General features: G+C 44.8%; 24 non-coding genes across 24 annotated transcripts; all 24 read right to left on the bottom strand.

Annotated features, from left to right (window-relative positions):
* Nucleotides 1-392: 392 nt before the first annotated feature.
* On the bottom strand, nucleotides 393-464 carry trnae-cuc (transfer RNA glutamic acid (anticodon CUC)). Its single transcript has one exon. It is a non-coding gene; the product is annotated as a tRNA-Glu (tRNA).
* A 906-nt stretch (nucleotides 465-1,370) lies between these two features.
* Nucleotides 1,371-1,443, bottom strand: trnaf-gaa (transfer RNA phenylalanine (anticodon GAA)). The gene has a single exon. It is a non-coding gene; the product is annotated as a tRNA-Phe (tRNA).
* Nucleotides 1,444-2,645: 1,202 nt separating this feature from the next.
* trnae-cuc (transfer RNA glutamic acid (anticodon CUC)) lies at nucleotides 2,646-2,717 on the bottom strand. The gene has a single exon. It is a non-coding gene; the product is annotated as a tRNA-Glu (tRNA).
* Nucleotides 2,718-3,623: 906 nt separating this feature from the next.
* trnaf-gaa (transfer RNA phenylalanine (anticodon GAA)) lies at nucleotides 3,624-3,696 on the bottom strand. Its single transcript has one exon. It is a non-coding gene; the product is annotated as a tRNA-Phe (tRNA).
* A 1,202-nt stretch (nucleotides 3,697-4,898) lies between these two features.
* On the bottom strand, nucleotides 4,899-4,970 carry trnae-cuc (transfer RNA glutamic acid (anticodon CUC)). The gene has a single exon. It is a non-coding gene; the product is annotated as a tRNA-Glu (tRNA).
* Nucleotides 4,971-5,876: 906 nt separating this feature from the next.
* On the bottom strand, nucleotides 5,877-5,949 carry trnaf-gaa (transfer RNA phenylalanine (anticodon GAA)). Its single transcript has one exon. It is a non-coding gene; the product is annotated as a tRNA-Phe (tRNA).
* A 1,202-nt stretch (nucleotides 5,950-7,151) lies between these two features.
* trnae-cuc (transfer RNA glutamic acid (anticodon CUC)) lies at nucleotides 7,152-7,223 on the bottom strand. Its single transcript has one exon. It is a non-coding gene; the product is annotated as a tRNA-Glu (tRNA).
* Nucleotides 7,224-8,139: 916 nt separating this feature from the next.
* trnaf-gaa (transfer RNA phenylalanine (anticodon GAA)) lies at nucleotides 8,140-8,212 on the bottom strand. The gene has a single exon. It is a non-coding gene; the product is annotated as a tRNA-Phe (tRNA).
* Nucleotides 8,213-9,414: 1,202 nt separating this feature from the next.
* Nucleotides 9,415-9,486, bottom strand: trnae-cuc (transfer RNA glutamic acid (anticodon CUC)). The gene has a single exon. It is a non-coding gene; the product is annotated as a tRNA-Glu (tRNA).
* A 906-nt stretch (nucleotides 9,487-10,392) lies between these two features.
* trnaf-gaa (transfer RNA phenylalanine (anticodon GAA)) lies at nucleotides 10,393-10,465 on the bottom strand. Its single transcript has one exon. It is a non-coding gene; the product is annotated as a tRNA-Phe (tRNA).
* A 1,202-nt stretch (nucleotides 10,466-11,667) lies between these two features.
* Nucleotides 11,668-11,739, bottom strand: trnae-cuc (transfer RNA glutamic acid (anticodon CUC)). Its single transcript has one exon. It is a non-coding gene; the product is annotated as a tRNA-Glu (tRNA).
* A 906-nt stretch (nucleotides 11,740-12,645) lies between these two features.
* Nucleotides 12,646-12,718, bottom strand: trnaf-gaa (transfer RNA phenylalanine (anticodon GAA)). The gene has a single exon. It is a non-coding gene; the product is annotated as a tRNA-Phe (tRNA).
* Nucleotides 12,719-13,920: 1,202 nt separating this feature from the next.
* trnae-cuc (transfer RNA glutamic acid (anticodon CUC)) lies at nucleotides 13,921-13,992 on the bottom strand. The gene has a single exon. It is a non-coding gene; the product is annotated as a tRNA-Glu (tRNA).
* Nucleotides 13,993-14,908: 916 nt separating this feature from the next.
* On the bottom strand, nucleotides 14,909-14,981 carry trnaf-gaa (transfer RNA phenylalanine (anticodon GAA)). The gene has a single exon. It is a non-coding gene; the product is annotated as a tRNA-Phe (tRNA).
* Nucleotides 14,982-16,183: 1,202 nt separating this feature from the next.
* Nucleotides 16,184-16,255, bottom strand: trnae-cuc (transfer RNA glutamic acid (anticodon CUC)). Its single transcript has one exon. It is a non-coding gene; the product is annotated as a tRNA-Glu (tRNA).
* Nucleotides 16,256-17,171: 916 nt separating this feature from the next.
* On the bottom strand, nucleotides 17,172-17,244 carry trnaf-gaa (transfer RNA phenylalanine (anticodon GAA)). The gene has a single exon. It is a non-coding gene; the product is annotated as a tRNA-Phe (tRNA).
* Nucleotides 17,245-18,446: 1,202 nt separating this feature from the next.
* On the bottom strand, nucleotides 18,447-18,518 carry trnae-cuc (transfer RNA glutamic acid (anticodon CUC)). The gene has a single exon. It is a non-coding gene; the product is annotated as a tRNA-Glu (tRNA).
* A 906-nt stretch (nucleotides 18,519-19,424) lies between these two features.
* Nucleotides 19,425-19,497, bottom strand: trnaf-gaa (transfer RNA phenylalanine (anticodon GAA)). Its single transcript has one exon. It is a non-coding gene; the product is annotated as a tRNA-Phe (tRNA).
* Nucleotides 19,498-20,699: 1,202 nt separating this feature from the next.
* On the bottom strand, nucleotides 20,700-20,771 carry trnae-cuc (transfer RNA glutamic acid (anticodon CUC)). Its single transcript has one exon. It is a non-coding gene; the product is annotated as a tRNA-Glu (tRNA).
* A 906-nt stretch (nucleotides 20,772-21,677) lies between these two features.
* On the bottom strand, nucleotides 21,678-21,750 carry trnaf-gaa (transfer RNA phenylalanine (anticodon GAA)). Its single transcript has one exon. It is a non-coding gene; the product is annotated as a tRNA-Phe (tRNA).
* Nucleotides 21,751-22,952: 1,202 nt separating this feature from the next.
* trnae-cuc (transfer RNA glutamic acid (anticodon CUC)) lies at nucleotides 22,953-23,024 on the bottom strand. The gene has a single exon. It is a non-coding gene; the product is annotated as a tRNA-Glu (tRNA).
* Nucleotides 23,025-23,940: 916 nt separating this feature from the next.
* On the bottom strand, nucleotides 23,941-24,013 carry trnaf-gaa (transfer RNA phenylalanine (anticodon GAA)). The gene has a single exon. It is a non-coding gene; the product is annotated as a tRNA-Phe (tRNA).
* A 1,202-nt stretch (nucleotides 24,014-25,215) lies between these two features.
* On the bottom strand, nucleotides 25,216-25,287 carry trnae-cuc (transfer RNA glutamic acid (anticodon CUC)). The gene has a single exon. It is a non-coding gene; the product is annotated as a tRNA-Glu (tRNA).
* A 917-nt stretch (nucleotides 25,288-26,204) lies between these two features.
* Nucleotides 26,205-26,277, bottom strand: trnaf-gaa (transfer RNA phenylalanine (anticodon GAA)). Its single transcript has one exon. It is a non-coding gene; the product is annotated as a tRNA-Phe (tRNA).
* Nucleotides 26,278-27,280: the final 1,003 nt, after the last annotated feature.

The following is a 27,280-nucleotide window of genomic DNA, read 5'->3' as shown; positions in this document are numbered from 1 at the left end:
TATAGAAGGGGCCCAGGCCAAATGAATGCTCAAGGATAAGTTATCAGTGCCCATGGTCCAGGCATTCCCAGATTCCAGTCATGCACACGTTGCGAATTTTAAAATGCTGAATATTTCCACAGTGGCAATGCATTGATTGATGATAAGCCCGAGTGCTGTGGCGCAAATAGGTACCTGGAAGACTAAAGATAGCCATGATTGGCAAAATTTACGTTGTCTTTCAGCAATTGTAGTTTTTTTGATGAGCGAGATCTTGTCATTTAGTGCAGACTTTAAAACAGAAGTGTCGGTTGTATCACGACGCGCTGCTGACGATTGGGTCAACAACATCGAAGTGAGCTGCAAGCTTGTTCAGGAACAGCATTGCATTTCGAAGCACCGCAAATACAATGTTCCCTGACCGGGAATCGAACCCGGGCCTCGGCGGTGAGAGCGCCGAATCCTAACCACTAGACCACCAGGGAAGCTGCTGCAAACGTCTGTGCCAGCATGCAGACCAACCTAGTCTTTCCTCCTTGCTGTTTCGAAATTCTCATCACATTCGCGCCAGGGAAAAGTGTTCGCAGCAAATGGCAGTTTTTGTGGAGAACACCAAAGACATGTCCGCGCAATCACAGCGTTAAGTGCGGCTAGGCATCGACTGAAATCCATTTCATTCTCTCCTTATTCCTGGAATTTTCACTCTCGGTACCGTGTGAACATTTCATTTGGTGCTTTTGTCCTGAACTGCAGCCTTTTGCCCAACTCCGGGCGACAGAACCGTTCTGTCTGTCTGTTCTGCTTTTATCCATTGACGGGAACAGGTCTCCAGTTCATCGGTTATCAGTAAAGCAAGAAACACGTTATAAATAGAAAGACACCGTCGGCAAAGGAGCAATGGCTGTTATTCCAAATAATTCCCATCCCTTGGAATTCCGTGTGGATTTGTTTCTTTATGAAGATTTGATTGTAAAAGTTACTAAAAACCGAATAAAAATTATGAAAAATTGGGATGGCCCATATGGAGATCGGGCCCGCGCTCTTGGCTTTATTAATACCACGCTCTAAACGACCGATTTAACCGGCAACAAAATGCCCCAGGGCTGCGTGAAAGCCCAGCCTGAGATGATTTTGTATCCGGCACACACTGGGTGATAGAGTTACTGCATAAGAATTGAACACATCGCATCGCTTAAACATTGTTCACTCTTCATGTACAAAACTGGGCAGAGTATAAATAGAAATTAACAGAAAAAGAGGGCTGAATCTAAAAAAAATCACGTCGAAAATTAGTATCAGGCAACCGCTGAACAGCCCATCCCTCAAGCACTGTCTCGATATCAAACCAGCTTCTCCCCTTAAAATGAAGGAGACGCAAAATCATCAGATATTGCCGAAACCCGGGATTGAACCAGGGACCTTTAGAACTTCAGTCTAACGCTCTCCCAACTGAGCTATTTCGGCCCGACAGAAAACGAAGCAAAACTTTCTCACACCTTTTTGAAAGAATACTTAAACCCTGGAAGGAATTGCCCCGCACACTCAGTCCTCATTTCGGGGCAATGAGCTCCGGATGTGTTCATGTAATGTGTAATGATATTGAAAATCTTAATGCTCATGTTAACGTATCAATGCCCACGATCCAGGCACTCTCTGATTCCGGTATTGTGCACGTTGCTAAGTTGAAAATTTGCATTTTTCCGCACTGGCAATGAATTGACTGATAGCCGGGCTGTGATCAGCTCGGTTTGTTAGGGTGATGCCGCGCATGAACGTACATGGAAGAATAATGATCATTGTGATTGTTCTCACACTGCACTTAAATGTTGGCAAACCGTACAGTGTCAAACAGCAATTGTCGTTCCATATGTACAATTAATGTTCTGCTGAAATGTTCATAAAGACGCAAAGATTGCACACCAGGCTAGATCTCACAGTGCTGAAGACACAGTGAAATATACTGGAGAGTTTAGAACTATTTCAGAATATAACATGTCAGCAAAATTCCCTGTTTTGTTCTCGGCACTGATGAGTTGTGAAAGGGAGACGGGCCGAAGTCCTATTCAGCCGCACTGACCCCGAGCCAAGGTGAAATTAAAGCAGGTTCAGTCCTTAGCATTGATATGATGAAGAGAGATAAGAGTCGCGAATCAACGTTAGTGATGGTGAATCTCGGTTAGATCAAAAACTCCATGAATTCTCTGCCAGGAAATTCAGATCTTGGAAATCGCCTGTGAACGCTAAACATTGATATGCAGTGAGCCAATGTTCAATATAGAAGGGGCCCAGGCCAAATGAATGCTCAAGGATAAGTTATCAGTGCCCATGGTCCAGGCATTCCCAGATTCCAGTCATGCACACGTTGCGAATTTTAAAATGCTGAATATTTCCACAGTGGCAATGCATTGATTGATGATAAACCCGAGTGCTGTGGCGCAAATAGGTACCTGGACGACTAAAGATAGCCATGATTGGCAAAATTTACGTTGTCTATCAGCAATTGGAGTTCCACTTGTGGAGCGAGATCTTGTCATTTGGTGCAGATTTTAAAACAGAAGTGTCTGTTGTATCACGACACGCTGCTGATGGTTGGGGCAACAACAGCGAGGTGAGCTGCAAGCTTGTTCAGGAACAGCATTGCATTTCGAAGCACCGCAAATACAATGTTCCCTGACCGGGAATCGAACCCGGGCCGCGGCGGTGAGAGCGCCGAATCCTAACCACTAGACCACCAGGGAAGCTGCTGCAAACGTCTGTGCCAGCATGCAGACCAACCTAGTCTTTCCTCCTTGCTGTTTCGAAATTCTCATCACATTCGCGCCAAGGAAAACTGTTCGCAGCAAATGGCAGTTTTTGTGGAGAACACCAAAGACATGTCCGCGCAATCACAGCGTTAAGTGCGGCTAGGCATCGACTGAAATCCATTTCATTCTCTCCTTATTCCTGGAATTTTCACTCTCGGTACCGTGTGAACATTTCATTTGGTGTTTTTGTCCTGAACTGCAGCCTTTTGCCCAACTCCGGGCGACAGAACCGTTCTGTCTGTCTGTTCTGCTTTTATCCATTGACGGGAACAGGTCTCCAGTTCATCGGTAATCAGCAAAGCAAGAAACACGTTATAAATAGAAAGACACCGTCGGCAAAGAAGCAATGGCTGTTATTCCAAATAATTCCCATCCCTTGGAATTCCGTGTGGATTTGTTTCTTTATGAAGATTTGATTGTAAAAGTTACTAAAAACCGAATAAAAATTATGAAAAATTGGGATGGCCCATATGGGGATCGGGCCCGCGCTCTTGGCTTTATTAATACCACGCTCTAAACGACCGATTTAACCGGCAACAAAATGCCCCAGGGCTGCGTGAAAGCCCAGCCTGAGATGATTTTGTATCCGGCACACACTGGGTGATAGAGTTACTGCATAAGAATTGAACACATCGCATCGCTTAAACATTGTTCACTCTTCATGTACAAAACTGGGCAGAGTATAAATAGAAATTAACAGAAAAAGAGGGCTGAATCTAAAAAAAATCACGTCGAAAATTAGTATCAGGCAACCGCTGAACAGCCCATCCCTCAAGCACTGTCTCGATATCAAACCAGCTTCTCCCCTTAAAATGAAGGAGACGCAAAATCATCAGATATTGCCGAAACCCGGGATTGAACCAGGGACCTTTAGAACTTCAGTCTAACGCTCTCCCAACTGAGCTATTTCGGCCCGACAGAAAACGAAGCAAAACTTTCTCACACCTTTTTGAAAGAATACTTAAACCCTGGAAGGAATTGCCCCGCACACTCAGTCCTCATTTCGGGGCAATGAGCTCCGGATGTGTTCATGTAATGTGTAATGATATTGAAAATCTTAATGCTCATGTTAACGTATCAATGCCCACGATCCAGGCACTCTCTGATTCCGGTATCGTGCACGTTGCTAAGTTGAAAATTTGCATTTTTCCGCACTGGCAATGAATTGACTGATAGCCGGGCTGTGATCAGCTCGGTTTGTTAGGGTGATGCCGCGCATGAACGTACATGGAAGAATAATGATCATTGTGATTGTTCTCACACTGCACTTAAATGTTGGCAAACCGTACAGTGTCAAACAGCAATTGTCGTTCCATATGTACAATTAATGTTCTGCTGAAATGTTCATAAAGACGCAAAGATTGCACACCAGGCTAGATCTCACAGTGCTGAAGACACAGTGAAATATACTGGAGAGTTTAGAACTATTTCAGAACATAACATGTCAGCAAAATTCCCTGTTCTGTTCTCGGCACTGATGGGTTGTGAAAGGGAGACGGGCCGAAGTCCTATTGAGCCGCACTGACCCCGAGCCAAGGTGAAATTAAAGCAGGTTCAGTCCTTAGCATTGATATGATGAAGAGAGATAAGAGTCGCGAATCAACGTTAGTGATGGTGAATCTCGGTTAGATCAAAAACTCCATGAATTCTCTGCCAGGAAATTCAGATCTTGGAAATCGCCTGTGAACGCTAAACATTGAGATGCAGTGAGCCAATGTTCAATATAGAAGGGGCCCAGGCCAAATGAATGCTCAAGGATAAGTTATCAGTGCCCATGGTCCAGGCATTCCCAGATTCCAGTCATGCACACGTTGCGAATTTTAAAATGCTGAATATTTCCACAGTGGCAATGCATTGATTGATGATAAGCCCGAGTGCTGTGGCGCAAATAGGTACCTGGACGACTAAAGATAGCCATGATTGGCAAAATTTACGTTGTCTATCAGCAATTGGAGTTCCACTTGTGGAGCGAGATCTTGTCATTTGGTGCAGATTTTAAAACAGAAGTGTCTGTTGTATCACGACACGCTGCTGATGGTTGGGGCAACAACAGCGAGGTGAGCTGCAAGCTTGTTCAGGAACAGCATTGCATTTCGAAGCATCGCAAATACAATGTTCCCTGACCGGGAATCGAACCCGGGCCGCGGCGGTGAGAGCGCCGAATCCTAACCACTAGACCACCAGGGAAGCTGCTGCAAACGTCTGTGCCAGCATGCAGACCAACCAAGTCTTTCCTCCTTGCTGTTTCGAAATTCTCATCACATTCGCGCCAGGGAAAAGTGTTCGCAGCAAATGGCAGTTTTTGTGGAGAACACCAAAGACATGTCCGCGCAATCACAGCGTTAAGTGCGGCTAGGCATCGACTGAAATCCATTTCATTCTCTCCTTATTCCTGGAATTTTCACTCTCGGTACCGTGTGAACATTTCATTTGGTGCTTTTGTCCTGAACTGCAGCCTTTTGCCCAACTCCGGGCGACAGAACCGTTCTGTCTGTCTGTTCTGCTTTTATCCATTGACGGGAACAGGTCTCCAGTTCATCGGTTATCAGCAAAGCAAGAAACACGTTATAAATAGAAAGACACCGTCGGCAAAGAAGCAATGGCTGTTATTCCAAATAATTCCCATCCCTTGGAATTCCGTGTGGATTTGTTTCTGTATGAAGATTTGATTGTAAAAGTTACTAAAAACCGAATAAAAATTATGAAAAATTGGGATGGCCCATATGGGGATCGGGCCCGCGCTCTTGGCTTTATTAATACCACGCTCTAAACGACCGATTTAACCGGCAACAAAATGCCCCACGGCTGCGTGAAAGCCCAGCCTGAGATGATTTTGTATCCGGCACACACTGGGTGATAGATTTACTGCATAAGAATTGAACACATCGCATCGCTTAAACATTGTTCACTCTTCATGTACAAAACTGGGCAGAGTATAAATAGAAATTAACAGAAAAAGAGCGCTGAATCTAAAAAAAATCACGTCGAAAATTAGTATCAGGCAACCGCTGAACAGCCCATCCCTCAAGCACTGTCTCGATATCAAACCAGCTTCTCCCCTTAAAATGAAGGAGACGCTAAATCATCAGATATTGCCGAAACCCGGGATTGAACCAGGGACCTTTAGATCTTCAGTCTAACGCTCTCCCAACTGAGCTATTTCGGCCCGACAAAAAATGAAGCCAAACTTTCTCACACCTTTTTGAAAGAATACTTAAACCCTGGAAGGAATTGCCCCGCACACTCAGTCCTCATTTCGGGGCAATGAGCTCCGGATGTGTTCATGTAATGTGTAATGATATTGAAATTCTTAATGCTCATGTTAACGTATCAATGCCCACGATCCAGGCACTCTCTGATTCCGGTATTGTGCACGTTGCTAAGTTGAAAATTTGCATTTTTCCGCACTGGCAATGAATTGACTGATAGCCGGGCTGTGATCAGCTCGGTTTGTTAGGGTGATGCCGCGCATGAACGTACATGGAAGAATAATGATCATTGTGATTGTTCTCACACTGCACTTAAATGTTGGCAAACCGTACAGTGTCAAACAGCAATTGTCGTTCCATATGTACAATTAATGTTCTGCTGAAATGTTCATAAAGACGCAAAGATTGCACACCAGACTAGATCTCACAGTGCTGAAGACACAGTGAAATATACTGGAGAGTTTAGAACTATTTCAGAACATAACATGTCAGCAAAATTCCCTGTTCTGTTCTCGGCACTGATGGGTTGTGAAAGGGAGACGGGCCGAAGTCCTATTCAGCCGCACTGACCCCGAGCCAAGGTGAAATTAAAGCAGGTTCAGTCCTTAGCATTGATATGATGAAGAGAGATAAGAGTAGCGAATCAACGTTAGTGATGGTGAATCTCGGTTAGATCAAAAACTCCATGAATACTCTGCCGGGAAATTCAGATCTTGGAAATCGCCTGTGAACGCTAAACATTGATATGCAGTGAGCCAATGTTCAATATAGAAGGGGCCCAGGCCAAATGAATGCTCAAGGATAAGTGATCAGTGCCCATGGTCCAGGCATTCCCAGATTCCAGTCATGCACACGTTGCGAATTTTAAAATGCTGAATATTTCCACAGTGGCAATGCATTGATTGATGATAAGCCCGAGTGCTGTGGCGCAAATAGGTACCTGGAAGACTAAAGATAGCCATGATTGGCAAAATTTGTGTTGTCTATCAGCAATTGGAGTTCCACTTGTTGAGCGAGATCTTGTCATTTGGTGCAGATTTTAAAACAGAAGTGTCTGTTGTATCATGACACGCTGCTGATGGTTGGGGCAACAACAGCGAGGTGAGCTGCAAGCTTGTTCAGGAACAGCATTGCATTTCGAAGCACCGCAAATACAATGTTCCCTGACCAGGAATCGAACCCGGGCCGCGGCGGTGAGAGCGCCGAATCCTAACCACTAGACCACCAGGGAAGCTGCTGCAAACGTCTGTGCCAGCAAGCAGACCAACCCAGTCTTTCCTCCTTGCTGTTTCGAAATTCTCATCACATTCGCGCCAGGGAAAACTGTTCGCAGCAAATGGCAGTTTTTGTGGAGAACACCAAAGACATGTCTGCGCAATCACAGCGTTAAGTGCGGCTAGGCTTCCACTGAAATCCATTTCATTCTCTCCTTTTTCCGGGAATTTTCACTCTCGGTACCGTGTGAACATTTCATTTGGTGCTTTTGTCCTGAACTGCAGCCTTTTGCACATCTCCGGGCGACAGAACCGTTCTGTCTGTCTGTTCTGCTTATAACCATTGACGGGAACAGGTCTCCAGTTCAGCGGTTATCAGCAAAGCAAGAAACACGTATAAACAGAAGGTTGTGCTCTGCACACCGTCGGCAAAGAAGCAATGGCTGTTATTCCAAATAATTCCCATCCCTTGGAATTCCGTGTGGATTTGTTTCTTTATGAAGATTTGATTGTAAAAGTTACTAAAAACCGAATAAAAATTATGAAAAATTGGGATGGCCCATATGGAGATCGGGCCCGCGCTCTTGGCTTTATTAATACCACGCTCTAAACGACCGATTTAACCGGCAACAAAATGCCCCAGGGCTGCGTGAAAGCCCAGCCTGAGATGATTTTGTATCCGGCACACACTGGGTGATAGAGTTACTGCATAAGAATTGAACACATCGCATCGCTTAAACATTGTTCACTCTTCATGTACAAAACTGGGCAGAGTATAAATAGAAATTAACAGAAAAAGAGGGCTGAATCTAAAAAAAATCACGTCGAAAATTAGTATCAGGCAACCGCTGAACAGCCCATCCCTCAAGCACTGTCTCGATATCAAACCAGCTTCTCCCCTTAAAATGAAGGAGACGCAAAATCATCAGATATTGCCGAAACCCGGGATTGAACCAGGGACCTTTAGAACTTCAGTCTAACGCTCTCCCAACTGAGCTATTTCGGCCCGACAGAAAACGAAGCAAAACTTTCTCACACCTTTTTGAAAGAATACTTAAACCCTGGAAGGAATTGCCCCGCACACTCAGTCCTCATTTCGGGGCAATGAGCTCCGGATGTGTTCATGTAATGTGTAATGATATTGAAAATCTTAATGCTCATGTTAACGTATCAATGCCCACGATCCAGGCACTCTCTGATTCCGGTATTGTGCACGTTGCTAAGTTGAAAATTTGCATTTTTCCGCACTGGCAATGAATTGACTGATAGCCGGGCTGTGATCAGCTCGGTTTGTTAGGGTGATGCCGCGCATGAACGTACATGGAAGAATAATGATCATTGTGATTGTTCTCACACTGCACTTAAATGTTGGCAAACCGTACAGTGTCAAACAGCAATTGTCGTTCCATATGTACAATTAATGTTCTGCTGAAATGTTCATAAAGACGCAAAGATTGCACACCAGGCTAGATCTCACAGTGCTGAAGACACAGTGAAATATACTGGAGAGTTTAGAACTATTTCAGAACATAACATGTCAGCAAAATTCCCTGTTCTGTTCTCGGCACTGATGGGTTGTGAAAGGGAGACGGGCCGAAGTCCTATTGAGCCGCACTGACCCCGAGCCAAGGTGAAATTAAAGCAGGTTCAGTCCTTAGCATTGATATGATGAAGAGAGATAAGAGTCGCGAATCAACGTTAGTGATGGTGAATCTCGGTTAGATCAAAAACTCCATGAATTCTCTGCCAGGAAATTCAGATCTTGGAAATCGCCTGTGAACGCTAAACATTGATATGCAGTGAGCCAATGTTCAATATAGAAGGGGCCCAGGCCAAATGAATGCTCAAGGATAAGTTATCAGTGCCCATGGTCCAGGCATTCCCAGATTCCAGTCATGCACACGTTGCGAATTTTAAAATGCTGAATATTTCCACAGTGGCAATGCATTGATTGATGATAAACCCGAGTGCTGTGGCGCAAATAGGTACCTGGACGACTAAAGATAGCCATGATTGGCAAAATTTACGTTGTCTATCAGCAATTGGAGTTCCACTTGTGGAGCGAGATCTTGTCATTTGGTGCAGATTTTAAAACAGAAGTGTCTGTTGTATCACGACACGCTGCTGATGGTTGGGGCAACAACAGCGAGGTGAGCTGCAAGCTTGTTCAGGAACAGCATTGCATTTCGAAGCACCGCAAATACAATGTTCCCTGACCGGGAATCGAACCCGGGCCGCGGCGGTGAGAGCGCCGAATCCTAACCACTAGACCACCAGGGAAGCTGCTGCAAACGTCTGTGCCAGCATGCAGACCAACCTAGTCTTTCCTCCTTGCTGTTTCGAAATTCTCATCACATTCGCGCCAAGGAAAACTGTTCGCAGCAAATGGCAGTTTTTGTGGAGAACACCAAAGACATGTCCGCGCAATCACAGCGTTAAGTGCGGCTAGGCATCGACTGAAATCCATTTCATTCTCTCCTTATTCCTGGAATTTTCACTCTCGGTACCGTGTGAACATTTCATTTGGTGTTTTTGTCCTGAACTGCAGCCTTTTGCCCAACTCCGGGCGACAGAACCGTTCTGTCTGTCTGTTCTGCTTTTATCCATTGACGGGAACAGGTCTCCAGTTCATCGGTAATCAGCAAAGCAAGAAACACGTTATAAATAGAAAGACACCGTCGGCAAAGAAGCAATGGCTGTTATTCCAAATAATTCCCATCCCTTGGAATTCCGTGTGGATTTGTTTCTTTATGAAGATTTGATTGTAAAAGTTACTAAAAACCGAATAAAAATTATGAAAAATTGGGATGGCCCATATGGGGATCGGGCCCGCGCTCTTGGCTTTATTAATACCACGCTCTAAACGACCGATTTAACCGGCAACAAAATGCCCCAGGGCTGCGTGAAAGCCCAGCCTGAGATGATTTTGTATCCGGCACACACTGGGTGATAGAGTTACTGCATAAGAATTGAACACATCGCATCGCTTAAACATTGTTCACTCTTCATGTACAAAACTGGGCAGAGTATAAATAGAAATTAACAGAAAAAGAGGGCTGAATCTAAAAAAAATCACGTCGAAAATTAGTATCAGGCAACCGCTGAACAGCCCATCCCTCAAGCACTGTCTCGATATCAAACCAGCTTCTCCCCTTAAAATGAAGGAGACGCAAAATCATCAGATATTGCCGAAACCCGGGATTGAACCAGGGACCTTTAGAACTTCAGTCTAACGCTCTCCCAACTGAGCTATTTCGGCCCGACAGAAAACGAAGCAAAACTTTCTCACACCTTTTTGAAAGAATACTTAAACCCTGGAAGGAATTGCCCCGCACACTCAGTCCTCATTTCGGGGCAATGAGCTCCGGATGTGTTCATGTAATGTGTAATGATATTGAAAATCTTAATGCTCATGTTAACGTATCAATGCCCACGATCCAGGCACTCTCTGATTCCGGTATCGTGCACGTTGCTAAGTTGAAAATTTGCATTTTTCCGCACTGGCAATGAATTGACTGATAGCCGGGCTGTGATCAGCTCGGTTTGTTAGGGTGATGCCGCGCATGAACGTACATGGAAGAATAATGATCATTGTGATTGTTCTCACACTGCACTTAAATGTTGGCAAACCGTACAGTGTCAAACAGCAATTGTCGTTCCATATGTACAATTAATGTTCTGCTGAAATGTTCATAAAGACGCAAAGATTGCACACCAGGCTAGATCTCACAGTGCTGAAGACACAGTGAAATATACTGGAGAGTTTAGAACTATTTCAGAACATAACATGTCAGCAAAATTCCCTGTTCTGTTCTCGGCACTGATGGGTTGTGAAAGGGAGACGGGCCGAAGTCCTATTGAGCCGCACTGACCCCGAGCCAAGGTGAAATTAAAGCAGGTTCAGTCCTTAGCATTGATATGATGAAGAGAGATAAGAGTCGCGAATCAACGTTAGTGATGGTGAATCTCGGTTAGATCAAAAACTCCATGAATTCTCTGCCAGGAAATTCAGATCTTGGAAATCGCCTGTGAACGCTAAACATTGAGATGCAGTGAGCCAATGTTCAATATAGAAGGGGCCCAGGCCAAATGAATGCTCAAGGATAAGTTATCAGTGCCCATGGTCCAGGCATTCCCAGATTCCAGTCATGCACACGTTGCGAATTTTAAAATGCTGAATATTTCCACAGTGGCAATGCATTGATTGATGATAAGCCCGAGTGCTGTGGCGCAAATAGGTACCTGGACGACTAAAGATAGCCATGATTGGCAAAATTTACGTTGTCTATCAGCAATTGGAGTTCCACTTGTGGAGCGAGATCTTGTCATTTGGTGCAGATTTTAAAACAGAAGTGTCTGTTGTATCACGACACGCTGCTGATGGTTGGGGCAACAACAGCGAGGTGAGCTGCAAGCTTGTTCAGGAACAGCATTGCATTTCGAAGCATCGCAAATACAATGTTCCCTGACCGGGAATCGAACCCGGGCCGCGGCGGTGAGAGCGCCGAATCCTAACCACTAGACCACCAGGGAAGCTGCTGCAAACGTCTGTGCCAGCATGCAGACCAACCAAGTCTTTCCTCCTTGCTGTTTCGAAATTCTCATCACATTCGCGCCAGGGAAAAGTGTTCGCAGCAAATGGCAGTTTTTGTGGAGAACACCAAAGACATGTCCGCGCAATCACAGCGTTAAGTGCGGCTAGGCATCGACTGAAATCCATTTCATTCTCTCCTTATTCCTGGAATTTTCACTCTCGGTACCGTGTGAACATTTCATTTGGTGCTTTTGTCCTGAACTGCAGCCTTTTGCCCAACTCCGGGCGACAGAACCGTTCTGTCTGTCTGTTCTGCTTTTATCCATTGACGGGAACAGGTCTCCAGTTCATCGGTTATCAGCAAAGCAAGAAACACGTTATAAATAGAAAGACACCGTCGGCAAAGAAGCAATGGCTGTTATTCCAAATAATTCCCATCCCTTGGAATTCCGTGTGGATTTGTTTCTGTATGAAGATTTGATTGTAAAAGTTACTAAAAACCGAATAAAAATTATGAAAAATTGGGATGGCCCATATGGGGATCGGGCCCGCGCTCTTGGCTTTATTAATACCACGCTCTAAACGACCGATTTAACCGGCAACAAAATGCCCCACGGCTGCGTGAAAGCCCAGCCTGAGATGATTTTGTATCCGGCACACACTGGGTGATAGATTTACTGCATAAGAATTGAACACATCGCATCGCTTAAACATTGTTCACTCTTCATGTACAAAACTGGGCAGAGTATAAATAGAAATTAACAGAAAAAGAGCGCTGAATCTAAAAAAAATCACGTCGAAAATTAGTATCAGGCAACCGCTGAACAGCCCATCCCTCAAGCACTGTCTCGATATCAAACCAGCTTCTCCCCTTAAAATGAAGGAGACGCTAAATCATCAGATATTGCCGAAACCCGGGATTGAACCAGGGACCTTTAGATCTTCAGTCTAACGCTCTCCCAACTGAGCTATTTCGGCCCGACAAAAAATGAAGCCAAACTTTCTCACACCTTTTTGAAAGAATACTTAAACCCTGGAAGGAATTGCCCCGCACACTCAGTCCTCATTTCGGGGCAATGAGCTCCGGATGTGTTCATGTAATGTGTAATGATATTGAAATTCTTAATGCTCATGTTAACGTATCAATGCCCACGATCCAGGCACTCTCTGATTCCGGTATTGTGCACGTTGCTAAGTTGAAAATTTGCATTTTTCCGCACTGGCAATGAATTGACTGATAGCCGGGCTGTGATCAGCTCGGTTTGTTAGGGTGATGCCGCGCATGAACGTACATGGAAGAATAATGATCATTGTGATTGTTCTCACACTGCACTTAAATGTTGGCAAACCGTACAGTGTCAAACAGCAATTGTCGTTCCATATGTACAATTAATGTTCTGCTGAAATGTTCATAAAGACGCAAAGATTGCACACCAGACTAGATCTCACAGTGCTGAAGACACAGTGAAATATACTGGAGAGTTTAGAACTATTTCAGAACATAACATGTCAGCAAAATTCCCTGTTCTGTTCTCGGCACTGATGGGTTGTGAAAGGGAGACGGGCCGAAGTCCTATTCAGCCGCACTGACCCCGAGCCAAGGTGAAATTAAAGCAGGTTCAGTCCTTAGCATTGATATGATGAAGAGAGATAAGAGTAGCGAATCAACGTTAGTGATGGTGAATCTCGGTTAGATCAAAAACTCCATGAATACTCTGCCGGGAAATTCAGATCTTGGAAATCGCCTGTGAACGCTAAACATTGATATGCAGTGAGCCAATGTTCAATATAGAAGGGGCCCAGGCCAAATGAATGCTCAAGGATAAGTGATCAGTGCCCATGGTCCAGGCATTCCCAGATTCCAGTCATGCACACGTTGCGAATTTTAAAATGCTGAATATTTCCACAGTGGCAATGCATTGATTGATGATAAGCCCGAGTGCTGTGGCGCAAATAGGTACCTGGAAGACTAAAGATAGCCATGATTGGCAAAATTTGTGTTGTCTATCAGCAATTGGAGTTCCACTTGTTGAGCGAGATCTTGTCATTTGGTGCAGATTTTAAAACAGAAGTGTCTGTTGTATCATGACACGCTGCTGATGGTTGGGGCAACAACAGCGAGGTGAGCTGCAAGCTTGTTCAGGAACAGCATTGCATTTCGAAGCACCGCAAATACAATGTTCCCTGACCAGGAATCGAACCCGGGCCGCGGCGGTGAGAGCGCCGAATCCTAACCACTAGACCACCAGGGAAGCTGCTGCAAACGTCTGTGCCAGCAAGCAGACCAACCCAGTCTTTCCTCCTTGCTGTTTCGAAATTCTCATCACATTCGCGCCAGGGAAAACTGTTCGCAGCAAATGGCAGTTTTTGTGGAGAACACCAAAGACATGTCTGCGCAATCACAGCGTTAAGTGCGGCTAGGCTTCCACTGAAATCCATTTCATTCTCTCCTTTTTCCGGGAATTTTCACTCTCGGTACCGTGTGAACATTTCATTTGGTGCTTTTGTCCTGAACTGCAGCCTTTTGCACATCTCCGGGCGACAGAACCGTTCTGTCTGTCTGTTCTGCTTATAACCATTGACGGGAACAGGTCTCCAGTTCAGCGGTTATCAGCAAAGCAAGAAACACGTATAAACAGAAGGTTGTGCTCTGCACACCGTCGGCAAAGAAGCAATGGCTGTTATTCCAAATAATTCCCATCCCTTGGAATTCCGTGTGGATTTGTTTCTTTATGAAGATTTGATTGTAAAAGTTACTAAAAACCGAATAAAAATTATGAAAAATTGGGATGGCCCATATGGGGATCGGGCCCGCGCTCTTGGCTTTATTAATACCACGCTCTAAACGACCGATTTAACCGGCAACAAAATGCCCCAGGGCTGCGTGAAAGCCCAGCCTGAGATGATTTTGTATCCGGCACACACTGGGTGATAGATTTACTGCATAAGAATTGAACACATCGCATCGCTTAAACATTGTTCACTCTTCATGTACAAAACTGGGCAGAGTATAAATAGAAATTAACAGAAAAAGAGCGCTGAATCTAAAAAAAATCACGTCGAAAATTAGTATCAGGCAACCGCTGAACAGCCCATCCCTCAAGCACTGTCTCGATATCAAACCAGCTTCTCCCCTTAAAATGAAGGAGACGCAAAATCATCAGATATTGCCGAAACCCGGGATTGAACCAGGGACCTTTAGATCTTCAGTCTAACGCTCTCCCAACTGAGCTATTTCGGCCCGACAGAAAACGAAGCAAAACTTTCTCACACCTTTTTGAAAGAATACTTAAACCCTGGAAGGAATTGCCCCGCACACTCAGTCCTCATTTCGGGGCAATGAGCTCCGGATGTGTTCATGTAATGTGTAATGATATTGAAAATCTTAATGCTCATGTTAACGTATCAATGCCCACGATCCAGGCACTCTCTGATTCCGGTATTGTGCACGTTGCTAAGTTGAAAATTTGCATTTTTCCGCACTGGCAATGAATTGACTGATAGCCGGGCTGTGATCAGCTCGGTTTGTTAGGGTGATGCCGCGCATGAACGTACATGGAAGAATAATGATCATTGTGATTGTTCTCACACTGCACTTAAATGTTGGCAAACCGTACAGTGTCAAACAGCAATTGTCGTTCCATATGTACAATTAATGTTCTGCTGAAATGTTCATAAAGACGCAAAGATTGCACACCAGGCTAGATCTCACAGTGCTGAAGACACAGTGAAATATACTGGAGAGTTTAGAACTATTTCAGAACATAACATGTCAGCAAAATTCCCTGTTCTGTTCTCGGCACTGATGGGTTGTGAAAGGGAGACGGGCCGAAGTCCTATTGAGCCGCACTGACCCCGAGCCAAGGTGAAATTAAAGCAGGTTCAGTCCTTAGCATTGATATGATGAAGAGAGATAAGAGTCGCGAATCAACGTTAGTGATGGTGAATCTCGGTTAGATCAAAAACTCCATGAATACTCTGCCGGGAAATTCAGATCTTGGAAATCGCCTGTGAACGCTAAACATTGATATGCAGTGAGCCAATGTTCAATATAGAAGGGGCCCAGGCCAAATGAATGCTCAAGGATAAGTGATCAGTGCCCATGGTCCAGGCATTCCCAGATTCCAGTCATGCACACGTTGCGAATTTTAAAATGCTGAATATTTCCACAGTGGCAATGCATTGATTGATGATAAGCCCGAGTGCTGTGGCGCAAATAGGTACCTGGAAGACTAAAGATAGCCATGATTGGCAAAATTTATGTTGTCTATCAGCAATTGGAGTTCCACTTGTTGAGCGAGATCTCGTCATTTGGTGCAGATTTTAAAACAGAAGTGTCTGTTGTATCACGACACGCTGCTGATGGTTGGGGCAACAACAGCGAGGTGAGCTGCAAGCTTGTTCAGGAACAGCATTGCATTTCGAAGCACCGCAAATACAATGTTCCCTGACCGGTAATCGAACCCGGGCCGCGGCGGTGAGAGCGCCGAATCCTAACCACTAGACCACCAGGGAAGCTGCTGCAAACGTCTGTGCCAGCAAGCAGACCAACCCAGTCTTTCCTCCTTGCTGTTTCGAAATTCTCATCACATTCGCGCCAGGGAAAACTGTTCGCAGCAAATGGCAGTTTTTGTGGAGAACACCAAAGACATGTCTGCGCAATCACAGCGTTAAGTGCGGCTAGGCTACCACTGAAATCCATTTCATTCTCTCCTTTTTCCGGGAATTTTCACTCTCGGTACCGTGTGAACATTTCATTTGGTGCTTTTGTCCTGAACTGCAGCCTTTTGCCCATCTCCGGGCGACAGAACCGTTCTGTCTGTCTGTTCTGCTTATAACCATTGACGGGAACAGGTCTCCAGTTCAGCGGTTATCAGCAAAGCAAGAAACACGTATAAACAGAAGGTTGTGCTCTGCACACCGTCGGCAAAGAAGCAATGGCTGTTATTCCAAATAATTCCCATCCCTTGGAATTCCGTGTGGATTTGTTTCTTTATGAAGATTTGATTGTAAAAGTTACTAAAAACCGAATAAAAATTATGAAAAATTGGGATGGCCCATATGGAGATCGGGCCCGCGCTCTTGGCTTTATTAATACCACGCTCTAAACGACCGATTTAACCGGCAACAAAATGCCCCAGGGCTGCGTGAAAGCCCAGCCTGAGATGATTTTGTATCCGGCACACACTGGGTGATAGAGTTACTGCATAAGAATTGAACACATCGCATCGCTTAAACATTGTTCACTCTTCATGTACAAAACTGGGCAGAGTATAAATAGAAATTAACAGAAAAAGAGGGCTGAATCTAAAAAAAATCACGTCGAAAATTAGTATCAGGCAACCGCTGAACAGCCCATCCCTCAAGCACTGTCTCGATATCAAACCAGCTTCTCCCCTTAAAATGAAGGAGACGCAAAATCATCAGATATTGCCGAAACCCGGGATTGAACCAGGGACCTTTAGAACTTCAGTCTAACGCTCTCCCAACTGAGCTATTTCGGCCCGACAGAAAACGAAGCAAAACTTTCTCACACCTTTTTGAAAGAATACTTAAACCCTGGAAGGAATTGCCCCGCACACTCAGTCCTCATTTCGGGGCAATGAGCTCCGGATGTGTTCATGTAATGTGTAATGATATTGAAAATCTTAATGCTCATGTTAACGTATCAATGCCCACGATCCAGGCACTCTCTGATTCCGGTATTGTGCACGTTGCTAAGTTGAAAATTTGCATTTTTCCGCACTGGCAATGAATTGACTGATAGCCGGGCTGTGATCAGCTCGGTTTGTTAGGGTGATGCCGCGCATGAACGTACATGGAAGAATAATGATCATTGTGATTGTTCTCACACTGCACTTAAATGTTGGCAAACCGTACAGTGTCAAACAGCAATTGTCGTTCCATATGTACAATTAATGTTCTGCTGAAATGTTCATAAAGACGCAAAGATTGCACACCAGGCTAGATCTCACAGTGCTGAAGACACAGTGAAATATACTGGAGAGTTTAGAACTATTTCAGAACATAACATGTCAGCAAAATTCCCTGTTCTGTTCTCGGCACTGATGGGTTGTGAAAGGGAGACGGGCCGAAGTCCTATTGAGCCGCACTGACCCCGAGCCAAGGTGAAATTAAAGCAGGTTCAGTCCTTAGCATTGATATGATGAAGAGAGATAAGAGTCGCGAATCAACGTTAGTGATGGTGAATCTCGGTTAGATCAAAAACTCCATGAATTCTCTGCCAGGAAATTCAGATCTTGGAAATCGCCTGTGAACGCTAAACATTGATATGCAGTGAGCCAATGTTCAATATAGAAGGGGCCCAGGCCAAATGAATGCTCAAGGATAAGTTATCAGTGCCCATGGTCCAGGCATTCCCAGATTCCAGTCATGCACACGTTGCGAATTTTAAAATGCTGAATATTTCCACAGTGGCAATGCATTGATTGATGATAAACCCGAGTGCTGTGGCGCAAATAGGTACCTGGACGACTAAAGATAGCCATGATTGGCAAAATTTACGTTGTCTATCAGCAATTGGAGTTCCACTTGTGGAGCGAGATCTTGTCATTTGGTGCAGATTTTAAAACAGAAGTGTCTGTTGTATCACGACACGCTGCTGATGGTTGGGGCAACAACAGCGAGGTGAGCTGCAAGCTTGTTCAGGAACAGCATTGCATTTCGAAGCACCGCAAATACAATGTTCCCTGACCGGGAATCGAACCCGGGCCGCGGCGGTGAGAGCGCCGAATCCTAACCACTAGACCACCAGGGAAGCTGCTGCAAACGTCTGTGCCAGCATGCAGACCAACCTAGTCTTTCCTCCTTGCTGTTTCGAAATTCTCATCACATTCGCGCCAAGGAAAACTGTTCGCAGCAAATGGCAGTTTTTGTGGAGAACACCAAAGACATGTCCGCGCAATCACAGCGTTAAGTGCGGCTAGGCATCGACTGAAATCCATTTCATTCTCTCCTTATTCCTGGAATTTTCACTCTCGGTACCGTGTGAACATTTCATTTGGTGTTTTTGTCCTGAACTGCAGCCTTTTGCCCAACTCCGGGCGACAGAACCGTTCTGTCTGTCTGTTCTGCTTTTATCCATTGACGGGAACAGGTCTCCAGTTCATCGGTAATCAGCAAAGCAAGAAACACGTTATAAATAGAAAGACACCGTCGGCAAAGAAGCAATGGCTGTTATTCCAAATAATTCCCATCCCTTGGAATTCCGTGTGGATTTGTTTCTTTATGAAGATTTGATTGTAAAAGTTACTAAAAACCGAATAAAAATTATGAAAAATTGGGATGGCCCATATGGGGATCGGGCCCGCGCTCTTGGCTTTATTAATACCACGCTCTAAACGACCGATTTAACCGGCAACAAAATGCCCCAGGGCTGCGTGAAAGCCCAGCCTGAGATGATTTTGTATCCGGCACACACTGGGTGATAGAGTTACTGCATAAGAATTGAACACATCGCATCGCTTAAACATTGTTCACTCTTCATGTACAAAACTGGGCAGAGTATAAATAGAAATTAACAGAAAAAGAGGGCTGAATCTAAAAAAAATCACGTCGAAAATTAGTATCAGGCAACCGCTGAACAGCCCATCCCTCAAGCACTGTCTCGATATCAAACCAGCTTCTCCCCTTAAAATGAAGGAGACGCAAAATCATCAGATATTGCCGAAACCCGGGATTGAACCAGGGACCTTTAGAACTTCAGTCTAACGCTCTCCCAACTGAGCTATTTCGGCCCGACAGAAAACGAAGCAAAACTTTCTCACACCTTTTTGAAAGAATACTTAAACCCTGGAAGGAATTGCCCCGCACACTCAGTCCTCATTTCGGGGCAATGAGCTCCGGATGTGTTCATGTAATGTGTAATGATATTGAAAATCTTAATGCTCATGTTAACGTATCAATGCCCACGATCCAGGCACTCTCTGATTCCGGTATCGTGCACGTTGCTAAGTTGAAAATTTGCATTTTTCCGCACTGGCAATGAATTGACTGATAGCCGGGCTGTGATCAGCTCGGTTTGTTAGGGTGATGCCGCGCATGAACGTACATGGAAGAATAATGATCATTGTGATTGTTCTCACACTGCACTTAAATGTTGGCAAACCGTACAGTGTCAAACAGCAATTGTCGTTCCATATGTACAATTAATGTTCTGCTGAAATGTTCATAAAGACGCAAAGATTGCACACCAGGCTAGATCTCACAGTGCTGAAGACACAGTGAAATATACTGGAGAGTTTAGAACTATTTCAGAACATAACATGTCAGCAAAATTCCCTGTTCTGTTCTCGGCACTGATGGGTTGTGAAAGGGAGACGGGCCGAAGTCCTATTGAGCCGCACTGACCCCGAGCCAAGGTGAAATTAAAGCAGGTTCAGTCCTTAGCATTGATATGATGAAGAGAGATAAGAGTCGCGAATCAACGTTAGTGATGGTGAATCTCGGTTAGATCAAAAACTCCATGAATTCTCTGCCAGGAAATTCAGATCTTGGAAATCGCCTGTGAACGCTAAACATTGAGATGCAGTGAGCCAATGTTCAATATAGAAGGGGCCCAGGCCAAATGAATGCTCAAGGATAAGTTATCAGTGCCCATGGTCCAGGCATTCCCAGATTCCAGTCATGCACACGTTGCGAATTTTAAAATGCTGAATATTTCCACAGTGGCAATGCATTGATTGATGATAAGCCCGAGTGCTGTGGCGCAAATAGGTACCTGGACGACTAAAGATAGCCATGATTGGCAAAATTTACGTTGTCTATCAGCAATTGGAGTTCCACTTGTGGAGCGAGATCTTGTCATTTGGTGCAGATTTTAAAACAGAAGTGTCTGTTGTATCACGACACGCTGCTGATGGTTGGGGCAACAACAGCGAGGTGAGCTGCAAGCTTGTTCAGGAACAGCATTGCATTTCGAAGCATCGCAAATACAATGTTCCCTGACCGGGAATCGAACCCGGGCCGCGGCGGTGAGAGCGCCGAATCCTAACCACTAGACCACCAGGGAAGCTGCTGCAAACGTCTGTGCCAGCATGCAGACCAACCAAGTCTTTCCTCCTTGCTGTTTCGAAATTCTCATCACATTCGCGCCAGGGAAAAGTGTTCGCAGCAAATGGCAGTTTTTGTGGAGAACACCAAAGACATGTCCGCGCAATCACAGCGTTAAGTGCGGCTAGGCATCGACTGAAATCCATTTCATTCTCTCCTTATTCCTGGAATTTTCACTCTCGGTACCGTGTGAACATTTCATTTGGTGCTTTTGTCCTGAACTGCAGCCTTTTGCCCAACTCCGGGCGACAGAACCGTTCTGTCTGTCTGTTCTGCTTTTATCCATTGACGGGAACAGGTCTCCAGTTCATCGGTTATCAGCAAAGCAAGAAACACGTTATAAATAGAAAGACACCGTCGGCAAAGAAGCAATGGCTGTTATTCCAAATAATTCCCATCCCTTGGAATTCCGTGTGGATTTGTTTCTGTATGAAGATTTGATTGTAAAAGTTACTAAAAACCGAATAAAAATTATGAAAAATTGGGATGGCCCATATGGGGATCGGGCCCGCGCTCTTGGCTTTATTAATACCACGCTCTAAACGACCGATTTAACCGGCAACAAAATGCCCCACGGCTGCGTGAAAGCCCAGCCTGAGATGATTTTGTATCCGGCACACACTGGGTGATAGATTTACTGCATAAGAATTGAACACATCGCATCGCTTAAACATTGTTCACTCTTCATGTACAAAACTGGGCAGAGTATAAATAGAAATTAACAGAAAAAGAGCGCTGAATCTAAAAAAAATCACGTCGAAAATTAGTATCAGGCAACCGCTGAACAGCCCATCCCTCAAGCACTGTCTCGATATCAAACCAGCTTCTCCCCTTAAAATGAAGGAGACGCTAAATCATCAGATATTGCCGAAACCCGGGATTGAACCAGGGACCTTTAGATCTTCAGTCTAACGCTCTCCCAACTGAGCTATTTCGGCCCGACAAAAAATGAAGCCAAACTTTCTCACACCTTTTTGAAAGAATACTTAAACCCTGGAAGGAATTGCCCCGCACACTCAGTCCTCATTTCGGGGCAATGAGCTCCGGATGTGTTCATGTAATGTGTAATGATATTGAAATTCTTAATGCTCATGTTAACGTATCAATGCCCACGATCCAGGCACTCTCTGATTCCGGTATTGTGCACGTTGCTAAGTTGAAAATTTGCATTTTTCCGCACTGGCAATGAATTGACTGATAGCCGGGCTGTGATCAGCTCGGTTTGTTAGGGTGATGCCGCGCATGAACGTACATGGAAGAATAATGATCATTGTGATTGTTCTCACACTGCACTTAAATGTTGGCAAACCGTACAGTGTCAAACAGCAATTGTCGTTCCATATGTACAATTAATGTTCTGCTGAAATGTTCATAAAGACGCAAAGATTGCACACCAGACTAGATCTCACAGTGCTGAAGACACAGTGAAATATACTGGAGAGTTTAGAACTATTTCAGAACATAACATGTCAGCAAAATTCCCTGTTCTGTTCTCGGCACTGATGGGTTGTGAAAGGGAGACGGGCCGAAGTCCTATTCAGCCGCACTGACCCCGAGCCAAGGTGAAATTAAAGCAGGTTCAGTCCTTAGCATTGATATGATGAAGAGAGATAAGAGTAGCGAATCAACGTTAGTGATGGTGAATCTCGGTTAGATCAAAAACTCCATGAATACTCTGCCGGGAAATTCAGATCTTGGAAATCGCCTGTGAACGCTAAACATTGATATGCAGTGAGCCAATGTTCAATATAGAAGGGGCCCAGGCCAAATGAATGCTCAAGGATAAGTGATCAGTGCCCATGGTCCAGGCATTCCCAGATTCCAGTCATGCACACGTTGCGAATTTTAAAATGCTGAATATTTCCACAGTGGCAATGCATTGATTGATGATAAGCCCGAGTGCTGTGGCGCAAATAGGTACCTGGAAGACTAAAGATAGCCATGATTGGCAAAATTTGTGTTGTCTATCAGCAATTGGAGTTCCACTTGTTGAGCGAGATCTTGTCATTTGGTGCAGATTTTAAAACAGAAGTGTCTGTTGTATCATGACACGCTGCTGATGGTTGGGGCAACAACAGCGAGGTGAGCTGCAAGCTTGTTCAGGAACAGCATTGCATTTCGAAGCACCGCAAATACAATGTTCCCTGACCAGGAATCGAACCCGGGCCGCGGCGGTGAGAGCGCCGAATCCTAACCACTAGACCACCAGGGAAGCTGCTGCAAACGTCTGTGCCAGCAAGCAGACCAACCCAGTCTTTCCTCCTTGCTGTTTCGAAATTCTCATCACATTCGCGCCAGGGAAAACTGTTCGCAGCAAATGGCAGTTTTTGTGGAGAACACCAAAGACATGTCTGCGCAATCACAGCGTTAAGTGCGGCTAGGCTTCCACTGAAATCCATTTCATTCTCTCCTTTTTCCGGGAATTTTCACTCTCGGTACCGTGTGAACATTTCATTTGGTGCTTTTGTCCTGAACTGCAGCCTTTTGCACATCTCCGGGCGACAGAACCGTTCTGTCTGTCTGTTCTGCTTATAACCATTGACGGGAACAGGTCTCCAGTTCAGCGGTTATCAGCAAAGCAAGAAACACGTATAAACAGAAGGTTGTGCTCTGCACACCGTCGGCAAAGAAGCAATGGCTGTTATTCCAAATAATTCCCATCCCTTGGAATTCCGTGTGGATTTGTTTCTTTATGAAGATTTGATTGTAAAAGTTACTAAAAACCGAATAAAAATTATGAAAAATTGGGATGGCCCATATGGGGATCGGGCCCGCGCTCTTGGCTTTATTAATACCACGCTCTAAACGACCGATTTAACCGGCAACAAAATGCCCCAGGGCTGCGTGAAAGCCCAGCCTGAGATGATTTTGTATCCGGCACACACTGGGTGATAGATTTACTGCATAAGAATTGAACACATCGCATCGCTTAAACATTGTTCACTCTTCATGTACAAAACTGGGCAGAGTATAAATAGAAATTAACAGAAAAAGAGCGCTGAATCTAAAAAAAATCACGTCGAAAATTAGTATCAGGCAACCGCTGAACAGCCCATCCCTCAAGCACTGTCTCGATATCAAACCAGCTTCTCCCCTTAAAATGAAGGAGACGCAAAATCATCAGATATTGCCGAAACCCGGGATTGAACCAGGGACCTTTAGATCTTCAGTCTAACGCTCTCCCAACTGAGCTATTTCGGCCCGACAGAAAACGAAGCAAAACTTTCTCACACCTTTTTGAAAGAATACTTAAACCCTGGAAGGAATTGCCCCGCACACTCAGTCCTCATTTCGGGGCAATGAGCTCCGGATGTGTTCATGTAATGTGTAATGATATTGAAAATCTTAATGCTCATGTTAACGTATCAATGCCCACGATCCAGGCACTCTCTGATTCCGGTATTGTGCACGTTGCTAAGTTGAAAATTTGCATTTTTCCGCACTGGCAATGAATTGACTGATAGCCGGGCTGTGATCAGCTCGGTTTGTTAGGGTGATGCCGCGCATGAACGTACATGGAAGAATAATGATCATTGTGATTGTTCTCACACTGCACTTAAATGTTGGCAAACCGTACAGTGTCAAACAGCAATTGTCGTTCCATATGTACAATTAATGTTCTGCTGAAATGTTCATAAAGACGCAAAGATTGCACACCAGGCTAGATCTCACAGTGCTGAAGACACAGTGAAATATACTGGAGAGTTTAGAACTATTTCAGAACATAACATGTCAGCAAAATTCCCTGTTCTGTTCTCGGCACTGATGGGTTGTGAAAGGGAGACGGGCCGAAGTCCTATTGAGCCGCACTGACCCCGAGCCAAGGTGAAATTAAAGCAGGTTCAGTCCTTAGCATTGATATGATGAAGAGAGATAAGAGTCGCGAATCAACGTTAGTGATGGTGAATCTCGGTTAGATCAAAAACTCCATGAATACTCTGCCGGGAAATTCAGATCTTGGAAATCGCCTGTGAACGCTAAACATTGATATGCAGTGAGCCAATGTTCAATATAGAAGGGGCCCAGGCCAAATGAATGCTCAAGGATAAGTGATCAGTGCCCATGGTCCAGGCATTCCCAGATTCCAGTCATGCACACGTTGCGAATTTTAAAATGCTGAATATTTCCACAGTGGCAATGCATTGATTGATGATAAGCCCGAGTGCTGTGGCGCAAATAGGTACCTGGAAGACTAAAGATAGCCATGATTGGCAAAATTTATGTTGTCTATCAGCAATTGGAGTTCCACTTGTTGAGCGAGATCTCGTCATTTGGTGCAGATTTTAAAACAGAAGTGTCTGTTGTATCACGACACGCTGCTGATGGTTGGGGCAACAACAGCGAGGTGAGCTGCAAGCTTGTTCAGGAACAGCATTGCATTTCGAAGCACCGCAAATACAATGTTCCCTGACCGGTAATCGAACCCGGGCCGCGGCGGTGAGAGCGCCGAATCCTAACCACTAGACCACCAGGGAAGCTGCTGCAAACGTCTGTGCCAGCAAGCAGACCAACCCAGTCTTTCCTCCTTGCTGTTTCGAAATTCTCATCACATTCGCGCCAGGGAAAACTGTTCGCAGCAAATGGCAGTTTTTGTGGAGAACACCAAAGACATGTCTGCGCAATCACAGCGTTAAGTGCGGCTAGGCTACCACTGAAATCCATTTCATTCTCTCCTTTTTCCGGGAATTTTCACTCTCGGTACCGTGTGAACATTTCATTTGGTGCTTTTGTCCTGAACTGCAGCCTTTTGCCCATCTCCGGGCGACAGAACCGTTCTGTCTGTCTGTTCTGCTTATAACCATTGACGGGAACAGGTCTCCAGTTCAGCGGTTATCAGCAAAGCAAGAAACACGTATAAACAGAAGGTTGTGCTCTGCACACCGTCGGCAAAGAAGCAATGGCTGTTATTCCAAATAATTCCCATCCCTTGGAATTCCGTGTGGATTTGTTTCTTTATGAAGATTTGATTGTAAAAGTTACTAAAAACCGAATAAAAATTATGAAAAATTGGGATGGCCCATATGGGGATCGGGCCCGCGCTCTTGGCTTTATTAATACCACGCTCTAAACGACCGATTTAACCGGCAACAAAATGCCCCAGGGCTGCGTGAAAGCCCAGCCTGAGATGATTTTGTATCCGGCACACACTGGGTGATAGATTTACTGCATAAGAATTGAACACATCGCATCGCTTAAACATTGTTCACTCTTCATGTACAAAACTGGGCAGAGTATAAATAGAAATTAACAGAAAAAGAGCGCTGAATCGAAAAAAAAATCACGTCGAAAATTAGTATCAGGCAACCGCTGAACAGCCCATCCCTCAAGCACTGTCTCGATATCAAACCAGCTTCTCCCCTTAAAATGAAGGAGACGCAAAATCATCAGATATTGCCGAAACCCGGGATTGAACCAGGGACCTTTAGATCTTCAGTCTAACGCTCTCCCAACTGAGCTATTTCGGCCCGACAGAAAACGAAGCAAAACTTTCTCACACCTTTTTGAAAGAATACTTAAACCCTGGAAGGAATTGCCCCGCACACTCAGTCCTCATTTCGGGGCAATGAGCTCCGGATGTGTTCATGTAATGTGTAATGATATTGAAAATCTTAATGCTCATGTTAACGTATCAATGCCCACGATCCAGGCACTCTCTGATTCCGGTACTGTGCACGTTGCTAAGTTGAAAATTTGCATTTTTCCGCACTGGCAATGAATTGACTGATAGCCGGGCTGTGATCAGCTCGGTTTGTTAGGGTGATGCCGCGCATGAACGTACATGGAAGAATAATGATCATTGTGATTGTTCTCACACTGCACTTAAATGTTGGCAAACCGTACAGTGTCAAACAGCAATTGTCGTTCCATATGTCCAATTAATGTTCTCCTGAAATGTTCATAAAGACGCAAAGATTGCACACCAGGCTAGATCTCACAGTGCTGAAGACACAGTGAAATATACTGGAGAGTTTAGAACTATTTCAGAACATAACATGTCAGCAAAATTCCATGTTCTGTTCTCGGCACTGATGGGTTGTGAAAGGGAGACGGGCCGAAGTCCTATTCAGCCGCACTGACCCCGAGCCAAGGTGAAATTAAAGCAGGTTCAGTCCTTAGCATTGATATGATGAAGAGAGATAAGAGTAGCGAATCAACGTTAGTGATGGTGAATCTCGGTTAGATCAAAAACTCCATGAATACTCTGCCGGGAAATTCAGATCTTGGAAATCGCCTGTGAACGCTAAACATTGATATGCAGTGAGCCAATGTTCAATATAGAAGGGGCCCAGGCCAAATGAATGCTCAAGGATAAGTGATCAGTGCCCATGGTCCAGGCATTCCCAGATTCCAGTCATGCACACGTTGCGAATTTTAAAATGCTGAATATTTCCACAGTGGCAATGCATTGATTGATGATAAGCCCGAGTGCTGTGGCGCAAATAGGTACCTGGAAGACTAAAGATAGCC

Source organism: Pristiophorus japonicus, chromosome 25 (genome assembly GCF_044704955.1).
Source record: "Pristiophorus japonicus isolate sPriJap1 chromosome 25, sPriJap1.hap1, whole genome shotgun sequence".
In the NCBI taxonomy this organism is placed as follows: domain Eukaryota; kingdom Metazoa; phylum Chordata; class Chondrichthyes; family Pristiophoridae; genus Pristiophorus; species Pristiophorus japonicus.
Note: the sequence above shows the minus strand (reverse complement) of the source record. Positions and strands in the feature narration are given on the sequence as shown.